This window comes from Pygocentrus nattereri, chromosome 9 (assembly GCF_015220715.1).
Source record: "Pygocentrus nattereri isolate fPygNat1 chromosome 9, fPygNat1.pri, whole genome shotgun sequence".
Taxonomy (NCBI): domain Eukaryota; kingdom Metazoa; phylum Chordata; class Actinopteri; order Characiformes; family Serrasalmidae; genus Pygocentrus; species Pygocentrus nattereri.
In genome coordinates, this window is record NC_051219.1 from 43,022,585 (window position 1) to 43,045,604 (window position 23,020).

A 23,020-nucleotide genomic window follows, 5' to 3' on the forward strand; every position below is an offset into this window, starting at 1 on the left:
CAGCCATCCTGCCTCATTGATTTACGTTAATCAAGGAGAGGTGTGGTGGGGGAGACACACCACACACACACACACACACACACACACACACACACACACACACACACACACACACAGTCCAGTGGGTGCCAGCCTTTTAATATTGCATTGGGCATGTGGTGTCTGCTTTCTACCTGATGGGATTTAATTTAATCTGTGATGGGTAACTTTCTTCAGTGTAGAGAGAGAGAGAGAGAGAGAGAGAGAGAGAGAGACACCTTGCACCAGGGCACCACCAGAAGCAGAGGCTGGTAAATGGCAAGAAAGAGAACAGGGACACGGGAAAGAGAATGTAGCAAGAGTATTAGAGAAGAGACTGTCACCAGGTGAAAGGCAGAGAAGTAGTGGGCTGCAGGCTGGAGGCTGCTGAGTGATCTCTGAACATGTGCCTCCTGTCAATGTCACTGCAATGTCTCTGACTGCTGCTGCTGCTGCAGAGAGAGAGAAAGAAAAATGCCTTGTTCCAGTGCACCACTGTCATTCTCCATCCATTTACACTCCAACATGTCTCTCAAAAAACCTTCAAAATACATACAGCTGCAGGCTAACCTGCTCTGCTGTACGCACCAGCCAGAACAAGTTAAATTCGGCTAATAAACAATGACTGTGTGTCCAAATGTAACTGTGCAAAAGTGTGTTCTTTATAGAGCCCTGCTTATGACATCCCATAACGATAAAAATAACAAGTGGCCACCACTTAGTAAGGCGTGGGAACGAGATTGTCCCTCACCAAGTCCTGTCCACGCATTAGGATCTCATACACAGGCCTTACTAAATTGTGGCCACGGATTAATAAAGTGGGGCCACACATTATTTTTATTTATATGGGATGACACCAGCAGGGCTCTGTAGTTTTTTTGCAGAGGACTATAGTAAGTATATAAATCAAGTAGGGGTGCCAAAACCTTTGCTTACTACTGTACCTTTGTTCAGTATATTGCATTTTGGAATGTTTGAAAAACTATGCATGGTTATTTATTGTTCAGTCAATTTTTATTGTCTAACCTTTTTTAAAAACTGTCATTGATGCATTGCAAAGTAAAGTTACCTGATGCTGCCAGGCCTAAAATTATATATATGAAACCTACTGTACTCTTATTGTAAGCCAGTGGAACCAGAATTTTTTCCAAGTCATTTGGGGTCTTTTAGTCCGTTCATCATGAAATTTACAAACAATGTAAAGGGTATCATGGCAAAAATGGAGATACAAGATTTAGTTTTTTTTTCTTTTATGTTGGAGCAGGAAGGGGCCGTCCCCAAACTGTTCCCACAAAGTTGGGAGCAGGAAATTGTCCAAAATCTCTTGGTGCTGAAGCTTTAAGAGTTCCTTTCACTGGAACTAAGGGGCCGAACCCAACTCCTGAAAAACAACCCCACATCATGATCCCCCCTCCACCAAACTTTACACTCGGCACAATGCAGTCAGACAAGTACCGTCTCCTGGCAGCCGCCAAACCCAGACTCGTCCATCGGATTGGCAGACGGATTGGCAGATGATGCATGATTGGTCACTCCAGAGAACACGTCTCCACTGCTCTAGAGTCCAGTGGTGGCGCTTTACACCACTGCATTCCACGCTTTGCGTTGCACTTGGTGATGTGAGGCTTGGATGCAGCTGCTCGGCCATGGAAACCCATTCCATGAAGCTCTCTACGCTGTTCTTGAGCTGATCTGAAGGCCACAAGAAGTTTGGAGGTCTGTAGTGATTGACTCTGCAGAAAGTCGGTGACCTCTGCGCACTATGCCCCTCAGCATCTGCTGACCCCGCTCTGTCATTTTACGTGGCCGACCACTTCGTGGCTGAGCTGCTGTCGTTCCCAATCACTTCCACTTTGTTATAATCCCACTGACAGTGGACTGTGGAATATTTAGTAGTGAGGAAATTTCACGACTGGACTTGTTTCACAGGTGGCGTCCGATCACGGCACCACGCTGGAATTCTCTGAGCTCCTGAGAGCGACCCATTTGCATTTGTATAAGGTTCCCTTTGGTCTAACTTTCAGAAAAGGAACGGAACAAAACAGTGCACTTAAAACAAGCTACGCTAGTTTGTAATGCCAGTAAATCAGGGCGTTCACTCACCATTGCAGCAAAAGTAAATACCATCTGATGCTGTTAAATATTAGGAAAATATTGTGATACTACATCGCCCAGCACTCGCCTTGGTTTAATGACAGTGTACAAAATTCCCGTCCTCCTCATTCTAAGCCCCAGCCTGGCCAAGCCGTAATGTAATCTGAAGTATTCCCACCCTTTGCTTTAAGAAGCTAATGAATATGCATGAGCTCTCTCGTCCTAATCCCTGTGATTGGCAGCTTGACATCTTAATTGGCACGATTGATAGAGCGCTGTTTGGCTTCGATCCATTCGATGCCGAGAGGAGATTATCTCTCTTTCTTCCTCTCTCCTTCCTTCTCTATCTATCTATCCCAGACGTTGTTCCCACACCATCATTAGCCGCCGCGGTAAAGGACATAAATTCGCCCGTTAAGATCGTCCTAAGCTCTTCTCTTTATTGCTGTTCCGGCAATGGTTTTTGCCCTGTGGCTCTCAATGAACTTGTCATTCCCCGGCCTTGTGTCCTTGTTTTTGTGTGTGTGTGTGTGTGTGTGTGTTTGTAACGTGGTTGTCTGGCCCCTTCTAAGCCCCCTGCTCTGCTAATTGGGCCTGTTTTTTCTCAGGCTTCTCCCAGCGCAGTGGGAACTGGCAGAGGTTGTGATAAAAAAAAAAAAAAAGGAGAAGAAGGAAAGAAAGAGCGTGTGAGCCGAGGGCCAGAAAGTCATTCTGTTTGGGCCAAATGTGGTGCGCAAATGCATGACATCAGTATGCTGGTCAGACCTCGACTCAGACCTGAGGGGGGAGGTGAGAGAGAAAGTGAATACAGAGCTCTTTTGATTGAGAATTGTAAAAGGGTCTCCCTCCAGTTTTCTCTTTTTCTCGTCATGTCGTTGGACGGCGGAGCTGACAGCCGCCTGAAATCAATCACTGGCAGTCACGGCCCACGGCTCCAGCCCACGCTGAAAGAGCGCGGGGATGGAGAAAAGGAGGATCAAGCAAAAGGAGAGCACGCATTAGAGCTGAACAATGTATTGTTTGTTAATGGTTTTTGCAGTGGTGATATTGGCAAATTAGCCCTCTAACCAGTTCACAGTGTTTGTGCTGCGAGCGTCCTGATCAATCGCAGGCCGAGTTGAGTGTTTCTGACATTTTGATGAATCAAGGTGTTTTTTAATCCAACAAATTTCAGTTATTTTGGTCAAAATAATGCAGGCCAATAATTAAATTAAAGGGGCCATATTCTACCTACATGTTCCTTTTTTAACCCTTGTGTGGTGTTCAGGTCTGTGGGACCCGTTTTCAATGTTTACCAAAAGAAAAAAATGATGATTTATTATTCTTTCAACCTCAGATGCTTATTTTCAGTGTAGAACATATAAAATAACCCATTTTCAGGGTCTTCACTCTGTTCACCCCCCCCACACATTTACATTACACATGTGGTGTTGGGCTGAACCCGCGGGGAGGGAAAGTGTGGAGGTGCTGTGCGGTGCTTCACTCTGTTCTCCTCCTACATGGCCTGGTTAGTGTGTGTGTATGTGTGTGTGTGTGTGTGTGTGTGTGTGTAACAGGCTGCTGACTGGCTACAGCTGCTAAAGGAGAATCCTACACTGGCCACTTAGGATAATTTAAACATCTGGTGTTTTTGCATAAATTGTTATGGCTGTATTGATTTAAAAATCAATAATGTGGGTCCACCAGACCACTGAGTAGCAAACACATCAACACCACCTCAGAGTTATCCAACTCAGGAGGTCCACTTCCGACCTTTGTGTGGCTTTATATACTAAATATGGACGTAAATTGTTTTGCATGACCGTTTTCAAACCACACTATATCCCTTAAAATGTAACAGGCAGTTTTTATTACTGTGCTTTTGAAACTGTCGTGGGTCAATCTGGTGAACTGGTTCAAGATCAGAGCTAAAAGCACACTGGACTTGGACTTTAGACTAAAGTCCTACGCCTTGGATAACCCTGTGCCTTAATTGTGTTTCTTTTATTAAAACGTGATCTAACTTTATATTTTGTCTTTGCCAAAACAATCATAACACTACCGAAACTTTGCCAGATGTTTCAGTAGTGACTGTTCTGGTGATTACCTTATTATCTGGTTACCTTTGAGCCAAAACTCAGTACATGACTTTGAACAGCTGTAGCCACATAAAATCTTGTTTTTCCTGAAAAATGTACTGAATTACAGAAAATATGTTTTAGTAACACATATTTTCAGACTTTGTGACACATTACAACAGGATCTAACTGCCCACACCGTGGCCATGAGGGACAGGGATACAGTCTCATTTCCTGCTCTAACATGCAGGGGTGTGGCTAAAATAAGGCTCCGCCCACAGACAAAAACTCATGTTTCAGTACTGACGTTTTTTTTGTTAAACTCATGATAAATCTACGTCTTTCAGCTTCTCTTTTAAATAAATCAAACCTAACTTTTCGAGCTGAAATTCAGGGGTTAGGGTTCGGGACGGACCTCATTCGGAAAGGAGCATGCTGAATATAAATGCACTGACTTTTGGAACATCACAAAACGGTGAATTCAAAACAGGCTGTTTTTTTCTAATTATTATTTTTCATAATCTGTGCACTTTTGACCAGGGTATATGTTGGTTTGTCCGGCCGAATTTTTCATGACTAAATCATAAGGCAAAATATACAGTGACTGCATGAAACAAATGTAAATTTTTATATTATTTATTTATTTATTTATTTGTAAAAGCCCCCTCAGATGAACAGAACGTGTTTTATGATCTCCACATATCACTACATGCTTACAATTCACTGCTAAAGTCCAAAAATCTCCGCCGCTCTTTGTGTTGTTCTCTAAAAGTGATGTTTCCAGAGCAGATCACTGAAGAGACGCCGTCTGTTTATAGTTTAGAGCCCAGATTTGGGGAAAAACGGGTCGACTTTCAGTAGAAAAACAAAGTTCAGCTTCTTTTATTATAAGGGTTTAAAATGACGTCACCGTCTATTAGACTGGAGAGAAGAGCTACAGCCTCACACGACGCCCAGCTTCTGAATGGAGCTTATGGAGTATGAACGTTATGAAGAACATGACCAAGTATGGTTTGGGACCACCGGTGGTCTCAAGGAGTTTAAGAGGTTAACTGTCGCATTATTGATTCACGCAGGCTCTGTAATCTGTCTCTAGGTCTTTCCCAGCCACAGTATGTACATATATAGTCACAGTACACGTGTTTTGTCCATACGTTGCATCCACAGCATTCTTCATCCCTTCTGACTGAGTCTGAAACACGGAGTGATGTTTATCCCTGTCTGTTTGCCCTTTAGGCCCGAAGCCTCAACACTCTGACGCACAAACGAATTCCCATCAGCTGTTGAGGGTGGACCTGAGTGCTTGACAGGTGAGTGGCGGGTGGGGGCAGGTTGCGGTTTGTGGTGGTGGGGGTGGGGGTGGGGGGTGGTGGTTGGACCAGTAACGCAGGCTGCTGGCCAAGTGGCGTGGCGCTGTTTTTTCAGCCCTTAATCCCTCCAGCCTCCGGAAAAATGTTTGATTCCCAAGTGTGTCAGAAACAGGTTGAGCTGATTTTACATGTTAAAAACAGACAAAAGCAATTTGTCCCAGCTGAGCTGGGGGGGTTGTGAGGGCGGACGAGGGTGGGGACTCACAGTGGGACAGAGAGGAGTGTGATTCTGTGTGAGGGACAGAACAGAGACGTGTGAAGAAAAGATGTGGCAGTAGAAGAACGAAGGGAACAACAGCTGAATAGAAAGAGTGAAAATAGGACGTGAGGTCAGAGAGGGCGATCTGTGCGGTCATCTCTCTCTCTCTCTCTCTCTCTCTCTCTCTCTCTCTCTCTCACAGATTCTGCCATCCTCTTGCTCTCTACCTTTTTTTTGCTCCCTCTCACATCATCTTTCTCTTTCCCTCTCTCTCTATCTCTTTATGTCTCTCTGTCTCTCTCTCCTTTTCTCTCTCCCCCCTCTCTTTCTGCCTGTCTCTCTCTTTCAGTCTATCTTTCTTTCTTTCTCTTTCTGTCTATCTTTCTTTATTTCTCTTTCTGTCTCTCTGTCTGTCTCTCTCTTTCTTTCTTTCTGTCCTTCTGTCACTTTCTCTCCTCTTCTCTTCTCTTCTCTCTTTCTTTTATCTTCTATATGAAGAAATCATTTTCTTTTTCTCTTCTCTCTAACTCTCTCACCCTCTCTCATTCATTCTTAACCTGGCCCTTTTCTTTTTTATGCTTTCTTTTTTCCTCTCTCTGTCATTCTCTCTTTTCTTGCTTTATCTCTCTATCTGCCATTCTTTCTCTATCTCTATTTCTCTCTCTGCTTCTCTCACTTCTTTCACTGTTTTCTCTTTCAGTTTTACTCTTCTCTCTCTCTTTCTTTGTTTTTTTCTCTTATCTCTTTCCTCTCTTATTCTTTCTTATCCCAGCACTTCTTTTCTTATTCTCTTTTATCTCCCCCTTCTCTCTCTCTCTATCTCTCTTTTTATCTTATTCTGTCTCTATCTTTCTTTCCTTTTCTCACTTGGAATTCTAACCCCCCATCTCTCTTTCTTTTTTGCTCTTTCTTATCCCCCTCGTGTTGTTCTCTGTCATGTTTACTCTTCTTCTCCTCTCTTTTCTTTCTTTATAGACAATTTTTTTCTATCTCTAAATCTTTCTTTTTCTCTCTCATTCTCTTCCCATTTCTCTGCCCTTTTTGCTATTTTTCCAGCCCCCCCCCCTTTTTTTAACCTTTTTAGGGACATAAACAGTCCTGATTATTTCGACCCACTCTCTCTTCCTCCTTCTCTCTGTCTGTCTCTCTTTATCCCTCTCTCTCTCTCCATCCCTCTCTCTCTCTCCATCCCTCTCTCTCTCTCCATCCCTCTCTCTCTCTCTACCTCTTTCACTTGCTCTCTCTCCCTCTCTCACTCTCTCTTCCTCCTTCTCTCTGTCTGTCTCTCTTTATCCCTCTCTCTCTCTCCATCCCTCTCTCTCTCTCTACCTCTTTCACTTGCTCTCTCTCCCTCTCTCACTCTCTCTTCCTCCTTCTCTCTGTCTGTCTCTCTCCATCCCTCTCTCTCTCTCTCTCTCTCGCTCCATCCCTCTCTCTCTCTACCTCTTTCACTTGCTCTCTCTCCCTCTCTCACTCTCTCTTCCTCCTTCTCTCTGTCTGTCTCTCTTTATCCCTCTCTCTCTCCATCCCTCTCTCTCTCTCTCCATCCCTCTCTCTCTCTCTCTCTCTACCTCTTTCACTTGCTCTCTCTCCCTCTCTCACTCTCTCTTCCTCCTTCTCTCTGTCTGTCTCTCTCCATCCCTCTCTCTCTCTCTACCTCTTTCACTTGCTCTCTCTCCCTCTCTCACTCTCTCTTCCTCCTCTCTGTCTGTCTCTCTCCATCCCTCTCTCTCTCTCTACCTCTTTCACTTGCTCTCTCCCCCTCTCTCACTCTCTCTTCCTCCTTCTCTCTGTCTGTCTCTTTATCCCTCTCTCTCTATCTCTCGCTCTACCTCTCTCTACCTCTCTCACTCTCCCTCCCTCCCTCTCTCTTCTTTATCCCTCTCTCTCTCTTTATCCCTCTCTCTCTCTGTCTCTCTCTACCTCTGTACCTCTCTCCCTCTCTTTCTACCTCTCTGACTCACTCTCTCTCCTTCCCTCTCTCTCGCTCTCTCTCTCTACTTCTCTCACTCGCTCTCTCTCTCCTTCCCTCTCTCTCTCTCTTGCTGTTTGTCTCTCTCTCTCTCTCATTTTCTCACTTTCTCATTCTCTTCCACAGGCTTTGAGTACAAAGATGAGAACTTTTTCCCTCCAGATTTATCTGATAAAGATCTCTCACACACGCACACACACGCACGCACACACACACACACACACACACACACACACACACACACACACACACACACACACACACACAGACACACACACACACACACACACACACACTTGCTGCATATGGTTTCAATCTTCCCAGTTATCCCCCGACTGCAGTCAGGGGAGGTCAGCCCTGAAATGTAGAGAGTGTGTGTGTGTGTGTGTGTGTGTGTGTGTGTGTGTGTGTGTGTGTGTGTGTGTGTGTGTGTGTGTGTGTGTGTGTGATTTCCGAGAAGATGGGTGAGAGAAAAAGGGGAGAGGAAAAAAAGAGACATGGGAGAGTGAAAGTTAGATAAATATGGATAGAGTAGATAGACAGAGTGAATCCTATGGGGAGCCATTTAGGGTGGAATACACTGAGACACACACACACACACACACACACACACAGTTATGAAACACATGTATGTCTGCGTTTGAATGATTATACACAGGTTGTCATTGGAAGTCATTTCATTGTAACAGAAAGGCAGAGTTCTGTAAAATAAGGGCGCATGCTCAGCGCATGGATATACATAAACACATAACTAGACGCCGTGTTGTCTGTTGTTCTCTATCTGAGGCGATACGTCTGCTCTTGTATTGAGAGACGAAGAGTCTCAGGATTAAATCAGCCACAGCTTCCTTACTACTCCACCCATTTACACCACATCTGTTTAGTTCTAATCCTCAGACTCAGATTAATCTGGGCTGCACGGACGGCTCTCGGCAGCTTTTACTACTTTAATAACTGATCGTGATCATTAGAAAGTATTCAGTCTGCACCTGATGGTAAAAACCGAGTTTAGCGCGAAAAACACAAACACACACATCAGCAAATCCATCAGTGTGTGAATCACTTCTAATATTAATACACATAGAAATAAAATAAACCCCCCCAAAACACAGAAAGAAGGACGGAGCTGAATTCGGCCTCCTATTCTCCAGCTTCTTGTTCCAGTTTTCCCTTTCTGGAGCCTGAAGCTGCTCCATTTAAGGTGGAACGGGAAAACTCGAACAAGAAGCTGGTAAATAAGACTCTGACTTCAGCTTCGTGTCAGAAGGTGCTGACGTTAATCTATTATGAATATCTACACGGATTAAGGAACGCTGGAACTTACCGAGCTGCACAGCTTTAACCATCACTGTAAATAAATAACTACTACATAAAGTTAAGACCCCCTGAATAGACTATTAAATAAAATAAGCTGAATATAAAACCAGACGAGGAACAATCACAGCAACAGGTTCTCTGTTCATCACCAACCACACGACCACATCTACACACACACACACACCACACAGACAACACGCCTCACACTGACATGAGCGTGGATCACTCTTCCTCTCTCTCCTCTCTCTCTCTCATATCTCTTTCTTTCTCTTTCTCTCTCTCTCTCTTGTTCTCTCTTTCTTTCTCTTCCTCTCTCTCCTCTCTCTCTCTTGCTCTCTCTTTCTTTCTCTTTCTCTCTCTCCTCTCTCTCTTTCTTTCTCTTTCTCTCTCTCTCCTCTCTCTCTCGCTCTCTCTCTCGCCCTCTCTCTCTCTCTCTCTCTCTCTGTTTCTCTCTATTGCACGTTCTCTGTCTCTCTTCCTCTCATTTGCACTCTCTCATGCTCTCTCTGCCTCTTTTTTGCTCCATCTCACTCTTTCTCATTCTCTTTTGTGCTCTCTCTCTCTCTCTCTCTCTCTCTCTCTCTCTCTCTCTCTCTTTCTCGGGACACAACGTGCTCCAGAAAGCAGGCGTTCTGATTTCCCAGCAGGCATTGCTAATGGAACATCAGGTTCGGTCCGCCTGTCGCTCTGTTTTGTTTCATTTTGTTTTCCTCCTTCTGTCTGAGGTGACCTGCCCTGCGTCCAGTCGTGCTACATCAGGGATTTGGGGATTTACCGTCTACAGCAACAACTGACCTGTCCATGCTCCGCACATGAACACGTTCTCTGTGATTATTCAAATGGTCATGTGAACAGCGTACTCCGATCTGGAAATCTGAGGAAGAAATCCGATAAAGAGGCTGAATTTTAGCTCAGATTTCTCAGTGCATGTAAACGCTGTACTCTGATTTCTATCGTTTTTCCCAGTCTGCACATGTGTGAGAACAGACTGCTGTACCGGAAATAAACAGGCAGCGTCACCACGAGACGCAGCCAAACACCTTTGGAGAGACGAAACCATGTATAAGCTTGAAAGAAGCTTGGCCGCTCAGACTGAACTCAACGAATGCTTATTGGCCTCTTTGGCTACGTTCACATTTCCAGGTTGAAGTGGCACAAATCAGACTGTAGTCCATCTGTTTCTCTGCTACTCTGTTACCCTGTTCTTCAGTGGTAGGGCCCCATGGACCCTCACAGAGCAGGTACTGTTTGGGTGGTGGATCATTCTCAGCACTGCAGTAACACTGACGTGATGGTGGTGTGTTAAGGGGTGTTGTGCTGGTACGGGTGGATCAGACACAGCAGACTTTTTAACACCATGTCCACTCACAGTCCACTCTATTAGACACTCCTACCTTATCAGTCCACCTTGTAGATGTAAAGTCAGAGACGACAGCTCATCTGCTGCTGCACGGTTTGTGTTGGTCATCCTCTAGTCCTTCATCAGTGGTCACAGGACGCCTGTTGGTGGACTATTCTCAGTCCAGCAGCAACACTGAGGCGTTTAAAAGCTCCAGCAGCACTGCTGTGTCTGATCCACTCAGACCAGCATAACACACATTAACACACCACCACCACGTCAGTGTTACTGCAGTGCTGAGAATGACCCACTCCCCAAACAGTACCTGCTCTGTGAGGGTCCATGGGGGTCCTGACCACTGAAGAACAGGGTAACAGAGTATCAGAGAAACAGATGGAATACAGTCTGTAACTGTAGAACTACAGAGTGCAGCTATACAGTAAGTGGAGCTGATAAAATGGACAATGAGGGTAGAAACAAGCCTGATTGGTGTATATCTGAGTTTGGAACATTCAGGTACCAGACCAGATCAGAACTCGTCAGCATGCGCTGCGTTGTCAAACAATAAGGCTGCAAGTTCAAGGACACGTTTGTCACAACAGAAATAAATAAGAAAATAAATAACCTTTGCAATATTTAAGCATCTGCAGCTTCTGCACTCCTGCTGTTAGAAGCAGGTCTCCTTCATACGTTTGCACCTAAGCTGTGTGATCAATCTACCTCCCAAATACCTCCCGAGTTATTTTAGTGTAATGTAAACATATATATTTCTAAACGGTTTAGGAGCTAAAAATCGCTAAACGAGATTAGCCCACAGTAGTTCGCTGCTTGAGACCTTGTGTAGAACGATATGAACAACATGCTCTTCTGTTGGAAGATGTTTGTCACCAAAATAGATGTTTTTTCCTCCACCTCCAGTCCTCCTCCATACCAGATGTCTGGATCTTATAGAAGGTGCAGAAGCAACAGTACTTGTGAATCAGAGCTGTCAATCAGTGATTGGCAGGCTGGCTCACATTCTTTTAATAAAGCCATGAAAAGCCCTACCTAGGATCTGCTAGGTGGGCCAGCTCGCCAATCCTGGAGATTCTTCAGTCGAAGAAAAGAAATGAATGCCTGTTAATCTCTTAAATGCCCAGACGGAGACGGAGCTAATCCATCGCCCTATTTCTGTAGGCTGTTTTTTAGGAGCATCTTCATTAGAAATGACACACTGAGCGTGCGCTGGTGTGTGTGAGTGAAGGCAGGAGGTAAGGTGGTGTGGATGTCAGAGAGAGATGAAGTAATGTGTGTCAAGGATGTGAGTGGATTTAGACAGATCCGCTCCGGGTTTTCCATTTCCTGCTCCTCAGTCACGTCCGCTTAAATTGAGTATAACAATTAATATTTTATTTTATATCTTGAAAGTATGAAGAATACACTATTCAATTCTTTTCAGCAGCAGCAGTATTTATTTAGTAATAAGTGGAAACGGAATGCAGTTTAAAACGACTGGTACCTACTACTGGAAAAGCAGGGCCAACCACATTTGACAGTTTATTAGGTACACATGGAACTTCGTGTCTACTCTCTGCAGGGTGATTCAAGAAGATTCATCCAATGTCAGAATGTTTTAAATGAGCATAAAGTTTATTATGTAATTGTACAAGGTCTCAGTCTGAACCTCCTCCAGCTGTACGGACGACATTAACACCACAGTCAAACTCATCCCAGACTGGACTGAGCGTGTCGGGCGTCGCTGCACTCACGGCTCTTTCAGTGGGATTTCGGAGATCATCCAGTGCTGTGGAACCAGCGCCGAACGCTCTGAGCTGCTGGAGCTTCACTGCCCATGAAAATCAGGCTGCACAGTTCTGACGGATTCACTCTTATTGACGTGGAGAACGCAGAACGCTCTGCTCAGGGGTCTCAGCTCCTCTCAGACTGAAGGAGCCAGTCAGAAACTCTATGACCCCCTCTTACAGTTGGAGTGTGATTGGTTCCTAGATGGTGCTTTGAAATCGGATGACTCTTGTTGAATCACTCTGTATTTATCTGTTTTCACTAAATACAAATTTTAGCATTTCCATGTCGTAATGTTCTCATTAGTATATCACTGCTGTCAGAACAAAACCTTGTATCTCCATTTTTGTTGTTTTTCAGTGTTTGACATAAGTTGAAAATGTGTGTGGCCCTTTACATTGTGTGTAAATTTCATGGTGAATGGACCAAAATGACTCAGAGAAAATTCTGGTTCCATTGACTTACATTAAAAGTACAGTAGGCTTTTTCCTTTTTCTGTAAAGTTCGCATTTTGCAAAGTTTGTTGACTTATTGAATCCTCATTATCCCGGGGTTTCGGTCACATGGTTTTTCTGTTGTGGTCTCCATATTTGGGACCGAATTTCTGGCTTCCCTGCTCCACATGAACGTAACTAGAGGTGAAAGACGACTAAAATCACTCTCTTTACTGTGGAAGAGAAAAAACGTGACCTGGACAAAGTCGATAAAACAGGCTGAGATCCTTATACAGTTTCCCCCTGAACTCCGGCTCCCACTTAAACTGGCGCAAAGATGCCAAATTTGTGTTTTCCTGACATTTATATTCATCTCATACTCAGCCCCTCTCCCTATTCTGGAGAGTCTCTCACAGCATTTAAAGCACAGAAGCCCACCGGCTCTTCACGTCAGGGTGGGTAAAGGATCCCACGGTGTTCATAAAGAGGAGAAAAACCCGATAACGACATCAGCTCATTAACACAGATGTGATCAATGCTGGCCTTTAGATCACTTCAGCTCATGTTCACAGCCGAGAGATGAACAGTCGCCCCCCCTGACGGAGCCGCGGACCGCCGGTATAACTTCACTCTCTGTTTCTGATTTAAAGGACGTTTAAATGGAGAAACACAAACGTTAAATATCAGACTGAATGTCGTGGGGCGGAAAACGACGTCGTGTGTCGACAGACGTGGTTCTGTGAGTTTGCTGGTGCAGTTAGTTCAGAGTTCAGCTCCAGTCCTGAAACCCCTGAACTGCATAACTGTGGTTTCCTGGTTAAAATGCCTGATATTATCAGCTGATTAATCCCTTCCGGACCTGATCGAGGTGTGAACAGCAGAGAAACACTGAACTGTACAGTGCAGCGGCTCTGAGCCTGGAGTCTGAAACACTGAGTGAGAGGTCTGTGTGTCTCGTCTCTCGGCTTCTGTCGCATCTCGCAGGTGAATCAGTCACAAAGCACAGCTAATTGAAGGCAAAGCTCCAGTTTGACGTTCAGGCCGTCGCTGAGTTTTCGGTAATAACGCTGCTGCACTGCGGTATAATCTTGTGTGCGTACACCTATAAGTGAGTGTGCGTGCTGGTGTGTGAGGGGCGCTGACCCCCGCTTTTGCTGCATAGCAGAGCGTGGTGTGATGAGAGGAGTGGGCCGTGACCCGTCCCACAGCATGGCTTGTGTATTTCCGTGGTCCGTTGCCGTGGGGACAAGTAGAGATTTGTTACCTTAGGTGCCATTTATCATAGTAACAGCATCGTGCAGGGGCACCACAGGAGGAAACCAACCATCCATCATATGCACGGCCTGTCGCCACGGCAACGGCAGTGGCCATGACATAGATAAGGGGAGGGGGCGTTCTCGTCCACTTGGTGTTGAGCGCTTGATCTCTCTTACTGTCTCTCTGCCTCTTTATCTCTCTCTTTTGCGCCGTCTCTCGTTCTTTTTCCTCCTCACTCTCTCTCTCTCTCTCTCCTTCATTCTCTCCCTTTGACTCTCTCTCCTCTTTCCTTCTCTCCTCTGTCTCGCTCACTTCTCTCTGTCTTCAAACTCTCGTCTCTATCTTTTCCGCTCTCGCTTTACTTCATTCTCTTTCTCGCTCTCATCTCTCACTTTGTCTCCTCTTTCTCTCCCTGTGTGTATAACTCACTCACTTTTTCTGTTCCCTCTCTTTTCCGTTTCTCATTCTTTCCATCTTACTATTTCTCTCTCGTTTTCTCTCTTTTTTCTTTCATTCTTGCTTTCATTCTCTCTCTCTGTCACTTTGTCTTTTATCTCTCTTTCTCTTTTCCTTTCTCTCATTCTTTTTCTCGTCTCTCTTACTTTATCTTCTCTTCTGCTGTCTATCTTCTCTCTCTGTCTTTCTCCCCTCACTTTGTCTTCTCTCTTTCCTCTCTCTCTCCCCCTTGCTTTCCCTCCTGTCTTTCTTTCTATCTCTCATTCATTTTTTCACTATTGTTTCTTTCTCTTTTCTTCTCTCCCTCATTCTCTGTCAGTTTCACTCCCTCTTCTTTCTTTCTCTCCTCTGTCTCTCTTTTTTCACTCTCAGCTCTCTTATCTGTTTTCTTTTTTCTCTCACTCTCATTCTCTCTCTCTCACTTTATCTGCTCTTTCGCACTCTCTCTCTATCTCACTCTTTTCTGTTTCCTCACTCTTCTCTCTCCTTTTTCTCAGTCTTTCCATCTTTTCTATTTATCTCTCATTTCCTCTTTTTTCAGTCATGCTTTCTCTCTCTGTCACTTTGTCTCTCTCTTCCTCTCTCTTCTCTCTGTCTCTTTCTCTCCTGAACCATTACTGCATCTTCCCTCTGTCACTCTCTCTCGTCTCCCTCTGTGTATCCCTCCTCTCTCTCCTCAATTTCTTTCTTTCTCTCTTTTGTTTCACTTTTTCCTCTTTCATTTCTCATCTCTCTCATCTTTTCCTTTCTCGCATTCTCTCTCTTTCTCTGTCTCTCTCTCTCTCCCAGTCTCTCTTTCTCTCTCTCTCTCTCTCTCTCTCTCTCTCTCTGTGTCTCTCTCTCTCTCCTCTCCCCCTCTCTCTCTCTCTCTCTCTCCTCTCTCTCCTCTCTCTCTCCTCTCTCTCTCTCCTCTCCCTCTCTCTCTCTCTCCTCTCTCTCTCTCTCTCTCTCTCTCTCTCTCCTCTCTCTCCTCTCTCTCTCTCTCTCTCTCTCCTCTCCCCCTCTCTCTCTCTCTCTCTCTCCTCTCCCTCTCTCTCTGTCTCCTCTCTCTCTCTCTCTCTCTCCCCTCTCTCTCTCTCTCTTTCTCTGTCTCTCTCTCTCCCCAGTCTCTCTTTCTCTCTCTCTCTCTCTGTCTCTCTCTATGTCTCTCTCTCTCTCTCTCCTCTCCCTCTCTCTCTCCTCTCCCTCTCTCTCTCTCTCTCCCAGTCTCTCTTTCTCTCTCTCTCTCTCTCTCTCTGTGTCTCTCTCTCTCTCCTCTCCCTCTCTCTCTCTCTCTCTCTCTCTCTCTCTCCTCTCTCTCTCTCTCTCTCTCTCTCTCTCTCCTCTCCCTCTCTCTCTCTCTCCTCTCTCTCTCTCTCTCTCTCTCTCTCTCTCTCTCCTCTCTCTCCTCTCTCTCTCCTCTCTCTCTCTCCTCTCCCTCTCTCTCTCTCTCCTCTCTCTCTCTCTCTCTCTCTCTCTCTCTCTCTCTCTCTCTCTCTCTCTCTCTCTCTCTCTCTCTGTCTCCGTCTCTCTCCTGTCTCTCTTTCCTAACTCATACTAGAAACATGGGGTTAATTTGACTTCCTGAAAGACACCTGCTCGTGGCTGAAAGCACAGCCTACTTTCCAGTTTCTTCTGATGAAGACGGCAGAGAAATCTTTGTCTCGAAAGACTTCGATCAGAATGTAAACTTCCTGTCGAGCGCTTGGGAGGAAAGAGAGAATCGCTCTGTCTGCCATTAATACATAAACACAATAAGAAGCTGCCGCGTTCTGGCCCTGCTTTATATCTCCACTGACATTCTGATGGATTACACTGCCATCTGCACCGGAGGGCCAGACGGGAACCTTCGTGCTGGGGTGTGTGTGTGTGTGTGTGTGTGTGTGTGTGTGTGTGTGTGTGTGTGTGTGTGTGTGTGAGAGAGAGAGGTGTTGGGAGGGTGAGGCTGGAGGCGGGGGGTGGGGGGGTCGAGCCATATTTCTCACGCATAAACAGAGACAGTCAGCGCATGTTAATGTGAACGCCTCTACTAGCCCATTTAGGTAAGAACGAGAGGAATGAGGCAGAAGACGTGGGAGGACAGATGTATAAAGAGACAGAGAAAGAGAGAATGAGGAGAGCGAGAGAGATTCATTATATTCAGGTATTGAGCCAGTTTGGTTATTTAATGTGACTCTGTTTAAAGAGTCAGTTCAGAGGTTCCTGCGCAATTAAAAGTAGCAAGTAGTGGTAACACCTGCACACGAGCAGCCGCTCGCTGAGACACGAGCAGAGGAAAAACAGTCTTCAGCTCAGAGGTGGCCGATATGACGATGCTTTACCATTATCACGATAACTTACGCCACAGTACACTGAATCATCTGAACACTCAACAACAGATTTGGATTAATTGACGGTTTGAAAAAGTTCTGTCTCCCATAGTTACTGTTGCTATGTCTCTAGCTCAGGCCACCTGGTAGTATCTGTAGCATCTGCTAACAGAGGAAAGGCGTCTGCAGCACAAAGAAAAATGTAGTATATTTGAAATTATTTTAAAAATGATTTAAAAATAAAATAATCTGGCTTCCACTCTTCTCAGTGCAGATATACTTGTTTTTGACTGTGGGCCAACTTAAAGCCAAAAAATAAAAAAATAAAAATACTATATTTACACTTTTTAGTGCCAGTGTACTTGTTTTTGATTGTAGGTCAATTTAAAGCCAAAAAAATACTATATTTACACTTTTTAGAGCCAGTATACTTGTTTTTGATTGTGGGCCAACTTAAAGCCAAAAAAATACTATATTTACACTTTTTAGTGCCAGTGTACTTGTTTTTGATTGTAGGTCAATTTAAAGCCAAAAAAATACTATATTTACACTTTTTAGAGCCAGTATACTTGTTTTTGATTGTGGGCCAACTTAAAGCCAAAAAAATAAATAAAAAAATACTATATTTACACTTTTTAGTGCCAGTGTACTTGTTTTTGATTGTGGGCCAACTTAAAGCCAAAGAAATAAATAAAAAAATACTATATTTACACTTTTTAGTGCCAGTGTACTTGTTTTGATTGTAGGTCAATTTAAAGCCAAAAAAATACTATATTTACACTTTTTAGTGCCAGTATACTTGTTTTTGATTGTAGGTCAATTTAAAGCCAAAAAAAAAAATACTATATTTACACTTTTTAGTGCCAGTATACTTGTTTTTGATTGTAGGTCAATTTAAAGCCAAAAAAAAAATACTATATTTACACTTTTTAGAGCCAGTATACTTGTTTTTGATTGTGGGCCAACTTAAAGCCAAAAAAATAAATAAAAAAATACTATATTTACACTTTTTAGTGCCAGTGTACTTGTTTTTGATTGTGGGCCAACTTAAAGCCAAAAAAATAAATAAAAAAATACTATATTTACACTTTTTAGTGCCAGTGTACTTGTTTTGATTGTAGGTCAATTTAAAGCCAAAAAAAATACTATATTTACACTTTTTAGTGCCAGTATACTTGTTTTTGATTGTAGGTCAATTTAAAGCCAAAAAAAAAATACTATATTTACACTTTTTAGTGCCAGTATACTTGTTTTTGATTGTAGGTCAATTTAAAGCCAAAAAAAAAATACTATATTTACACTTTTTAGAGCCAGTATACTTGTTTTTGATTGTGGGCCAACTTAAAGCCAAAAAAATAAATAAAAAAATACTATATTTACACTTTTTAGTGCCAGTGTACTTGTTTTTGATTGTGGGCCAACTTAAAGCCAAAAAAATAAATAAAAAAATACTATATTTACACTTTTTAGTGCCAGTGTACTTGTTTTGATTGTAGGTCAATTTAAAGCCAAAAAAAATACTATATTTACACTTTTTAGTGCCAGTATACTTGTTTTTGATTGTAGGTCAATTTAAAGCCAAAAAAAAAATACTATATTTACACTTTTTAGTGCCAGTATACTTGTTTTTGATTGTAGGTCAATTTAAAGCCAAAAAAAAAATACTATATTTACACTTTTTAGAGCCAGTATACTTGTTTTTGATTGTGGGCCAACTTAAAGCCAAAAAAATAAATAAAAAAATACTATATTTACACTTTTTAGTGCCAGTGTACTTGTTTTTGATTGTGGGCCAACTTAAAGCCAAAAAAATAAATAAAAAAATACTATATTTACACTTTTTAGTGCCAGTGTACTTGTTTTTGATTGTAGGTCAATTTAAAGCCAAAAAAAAATACTATATTTACACTTTTTAGTGCCAGTATACTTGTTTTTGATTGTGGGATAATTTAAAACCGAAAAATGATTCTAGGAACAGTGTAATCGAACCAGAGAAATCTTTTAGCCATTGTATGTTCAAGCTGGGTAAACTTGAATTTAACCTTGATTTGCCCCTTCAGTCTGAAGCAGATTTTCCTCTTAATCGGAAGCGATTTATGATGTGGATTGTCTGGGAGTGCGAGAGGTTAAACAGGCCACTCTAGCTTCCCGTTTAAGCACGGGAGTGATCAGAGTCCTGTAGTGTGAGGTGGTGAGTGATGTAACAACAAAAGATTCAGGCGGCATCCAATGACGGAGCTAGGCGAGAAGGTAACGAGGCAATTTGTTTGTTCTGACGAGTTTTGTTGGAGTTTGTGCTTGGAGGAAACGGTGCTTAGAGACTGTTGGGATTTGCTGAAAGACGTAAGTCTTTTTTCACCTTGCTGTTTTCCTTCCTCACACTCCTTCTTAAAGACTGCATACTCAAATGGTATTAAAGTGTAAAAATACCACTGTACTCATTTGTATTCGTACAAATCTTCAGAAACTTCAGAAAAACTATTGCTATTTCTGTCAAATCCCCCACCCTGACTTCAGCCTCCCCGTCTGAACCTGCTCTTTCTATTAACTCCTCAATGTCACATTAGTATTTAGGGGCTGGATAGGGGTCACAACCTCAAGGACCACTCTCTGTAACCCTCTGCACACAAAATGTCACAGTTCCCATCCCAACCAGCATAATCAATCGACCTTGTATTGAGACTGTGTGGATTGTGGATGCATGCTGCATCGTCTAGTACCTCGCATTGGTACTCTAAGCCCTTTGGCACCTTGAGGTCTTGTCTTCATTATTAGTTTGCATTTTAATAAGATTGCCACTGTTTCTAAATTGCTTGCGCACGCCCGGATTGAAAGGAAATCTATAGCGATTCGATTAGTCGTGATTCCTGATGCTTTAAGTTCTGTCTGGATAGAGCTGAAGCTGGCTGGTGTGGCTTGTACTTGAAACATACTTTTAATTCTGTATCACCAGAGAGGATTATTCCAGGTTAGCACAATGAAACTGAAGCTATTGTCAAGTTATCGCTTATATAAGCTTGTATGAAGAGAACTGAGAATTGGACACTGCCCACGTATTATGCACAAAACGCTTCTGAGTTTTGCGCATGGAAAAACACAAAATGCAGTTCTCTCCCTCATTGTGGTGCGAGGTATGCTGGTTTATCCAGTGTACTGGTTTAAATTGTTCCTCAGGTATGAATTCTGTCAGAACCATTATACCAGCATGCCACAAATAAGCTCAGATAACATGCTGTGCAAACAGTTCAAACCAAACTGATGTTAGCACGTGTAGCTGAATGGCCGAGTCAGGGATGTTTTCAGTCACATTTCAAATTAAAATGAAAACACAACAGACCCTCAATCACCTCCCATTGTCTAGTCTTTTTTTTCATCTGAGGCAGTCCACTTTGTTTTTCGAGGCAGCTGAGATAAAGGAGTGGCCGGGATAGAGTTTGTCTAATATAGACATCTGACTGACTGCCGCGCTTCTTCTCTTACCGTCTGAGACTCAGTCGGCTACACCAGACGACGCCATGGTCTCAGGGCCTTGTGCACAAAACAAGCTGATTCATGAGAAAAGAGTATTTTTACTCAGTTTATTAAATGATGTATTTATTAAATGACTGCAATTGCTCAATTGGTAAATTGTTTTTTTTAATGCAGTAAACTAAATCAGACATTGAATTATGATGAAATATGCATTGTTATGAATTATATACAGTGGACCAAAATGTACAGTACTTTTAATTACTGCCGTTTCTATTTTAACATTACAGCACAGAGTTTCGAGTCATGTCTCTATCAGATCGTTTTCTAAACTGTCACAGAAAAATGTTAAATTTGAAGGTATATAGCGATTGTCAAGGTTGTGGATCGAATGACCAAGTCCACTCATGGTAGAAGAGGACAGGGTCATATGGTGATCCACAACAGCTCAGAGGTGCCTTTGTTTTTGGACTGATGACAGTTCAGCTTCTCTCAGTGGTTCTTTTTAAGCAGCTCATTTTCAATGGCATGCGTTGGATGGCCAAAGCTGGGGGCCTAGACTGCATCCCTGACCCTCATGGCCACAAGGTGATGCATTGATTTGAAGTTAATGTGTCTGAAAATAAGTGTGAAACTTACACTGAAAGACATATCGTCTGCAGTAGGTAAACTTTGTCTTTTAATAAGAAATGTATGATTTTATGTGTGCATTTATAATTTTAACAATTGTTATGATTAACAAAATTTCAAAGTTTTCAGTCGTTTGTTTCAATAAAATAAACATTTCTAAGGTATGGGGGTAATTTAAAGCAAGGATGAGCCATATAAACACTTGTTTCTTGCATCTGATTACAGAAAGTATGAATTTATGTCTTTACCATTCAGCCTACTGTACATTTTTCCCAGTGGTGGACCAAGTACACAAACCATGTGCTTGAGTTAAAGTAGATACCCAAGGTAAAATATTCAGTAAAAGTAGAAGTTCCTCCCTTTAGACCTCCACTTGAGTAAAAGTACTAAAGCATTTCCCTTCAAATGTACTTAAGTATAAAGTAAAAGTACTAAAAGAGTAATTCTGGCTCTGATCTGGTCCTGTTATCATTTTTATAACCAGACTGGCTTCATGAACTCATTTCAGGTGAAAGTCCTCCAGCGTCTCTCTTGGTAAACCAGTCTTTTAATAGAACGTCATTAATTAGTGACGCTGACGTCTATTAAAATGATCAGAAGCACAAAACACTGAAGGTAAACAGTTTCCATCAGGGAGAACCGAGTGGCTCTGAAATCACTTTTTACACACAAGCAAAGTTTCAGTTTCAGATTTATTTACAACTTAGTTCCAAGTTTAAGTTGAATAAAAACTGGCTTTAAACTCAGGATCACAGATGAGCTCCTTTACTATGTTGATCTGTAGGCGTCTGTTCATAAACATAAACCAGCCCAAACTCATTTACTATAAAATGAAATGGTGTTTGTAGAAATTCAGAAAAAAGCCGCGTCAGTCTCGACTGCATATGTGGACATATTTCTATATTGAGCTCTATTTACACAAAGTTAGGTTAGTTCATCATTTATGTTGAACAGACTCTCCCAAAGTTTTACGCTGCTGCGCTGACGTTGAACCGCGTGCTGCACTGGGTCGGTATGACCAACAGGTCAAAACCAGCTCTGAACAAAGTGACCGCTGGGCCCTGATTGGTGCTCTGGCTTTGCGCTTCTTTCGTTTTGACATGTGACGTTTTTATACACACAGAAACCAAAAGGAACGACAGATTTCTCAAAATGTAGGAGGAAAAAGTCGGATATTAGACTCTGAAATGTAGTGGAGTGAAAGGAAAAAGACGCCAGAACGGAGAAACTTCAGTACAGATACAAAAATACTAAAGTACAGAAACTAATTACATTTACTCAGTTACTCAGTTACTGTCCACCACTGATTTTTCTACTCAACTCTAAAAGATCTTATTTGTCTGATCAAATCTTCAGTAGCTCTAAAACTGCTACCTGAAACTTGAGGCCTACAGTGCTAGCGTAGCGTATAAACTTATAAAATTTCCTCAGCCTGCAAAATGATGGAAAGATGGAAATGATGGCAAGAGAGTCAATTCAGCAGATTGAGCTCCACGCATGGCAATCAAAAATGGGCAGAGGGCCACTCTCATCTTCTAAAATCTCCTCCCGGAGAAGAAAGGGAACCATTTGACTGCGCTGAAAAGCCACTGATAATTGGCAGATATAAACTGCTTATTCACAATCCAATTAAGCACACATTTTTTCTCTCTCTCCCTTTCTCTCATTTGTCCTGAGAGCTCGCTGTCGTTCGACACTCCCGGCGTTGTTCTGTTATGGAGGGGATGTGGCTGGGTGACGCTCGTATGCTGCAACGGCTCGCCACCTCCGTGACAGCGTTTACAGACGAACAAATCCTCCAACGCTTCCTCTTTTGAGTTTCAATCTCCCTGAGTTAATTAAAGACTTCCGTGACAGAGCTTCAGAGCGGGAAAAATACAAACGCACACACTGACACACGCACAAGGGAAAAAAACGTAGCCGCAAATAAAGTTAAGTCAAAAAGTTGGGGACGTGCTGTCATGGTTTCCTTTATTTTCCTACAGCTGTAATTTCCCACGTCAGTTAAGCGGAGGAGAGGCCAGCGCTTCTAATTGTATTCAAGCTGGGTGCATGGAATTGTCGGGGTTGACAAAGCGTCGGCAGAGGATGATCAATGGAAATGAGTGAAGCTGGTTAGATGCACGGCATTGATTGTAGCAGGAGTGTGTTCTTGTTTGTTTTTCAGGAGTGGAGGCTCAGGTGCAGCCGATCCAGAGAGTTGTCTTTAGAGCTGCTATTGATCTCGGAGCCACCTGAGGGGCTTCGTCTCTGTTTTGTCAGAGAGAAGGGCCGCGGAGTTGAAGGCCTCTTGATCAAAGTCGACCTGGCTTCATTGCAAAGCGAGGGTGAAATGAAGA

The 23,020-nt window shown here is 43.0% G+C and overlaps 1 protein-coding gene across 1 annotated transcript in view; it reads left to right on the forward strand.

Moving 5' to 3' along the window:
* Positions 1 to 23,020, forward strand: part of sulf2b (sulfatase 2b) — a 279,026-nt gene that overhangs the window by 38,960 nt on the left and 217,046 nt on the right. Inside the window, exon 2 of the mRNA XM_017700971.2 lies at positions 5,406 to 5,479. The gene's annotated coding sequence lies outside the window, so the exon portion shown is untranslated. The remainder of the gene's footprint in view (positions 1 to 5,405; positions 5,480 to 23,020) is intronic.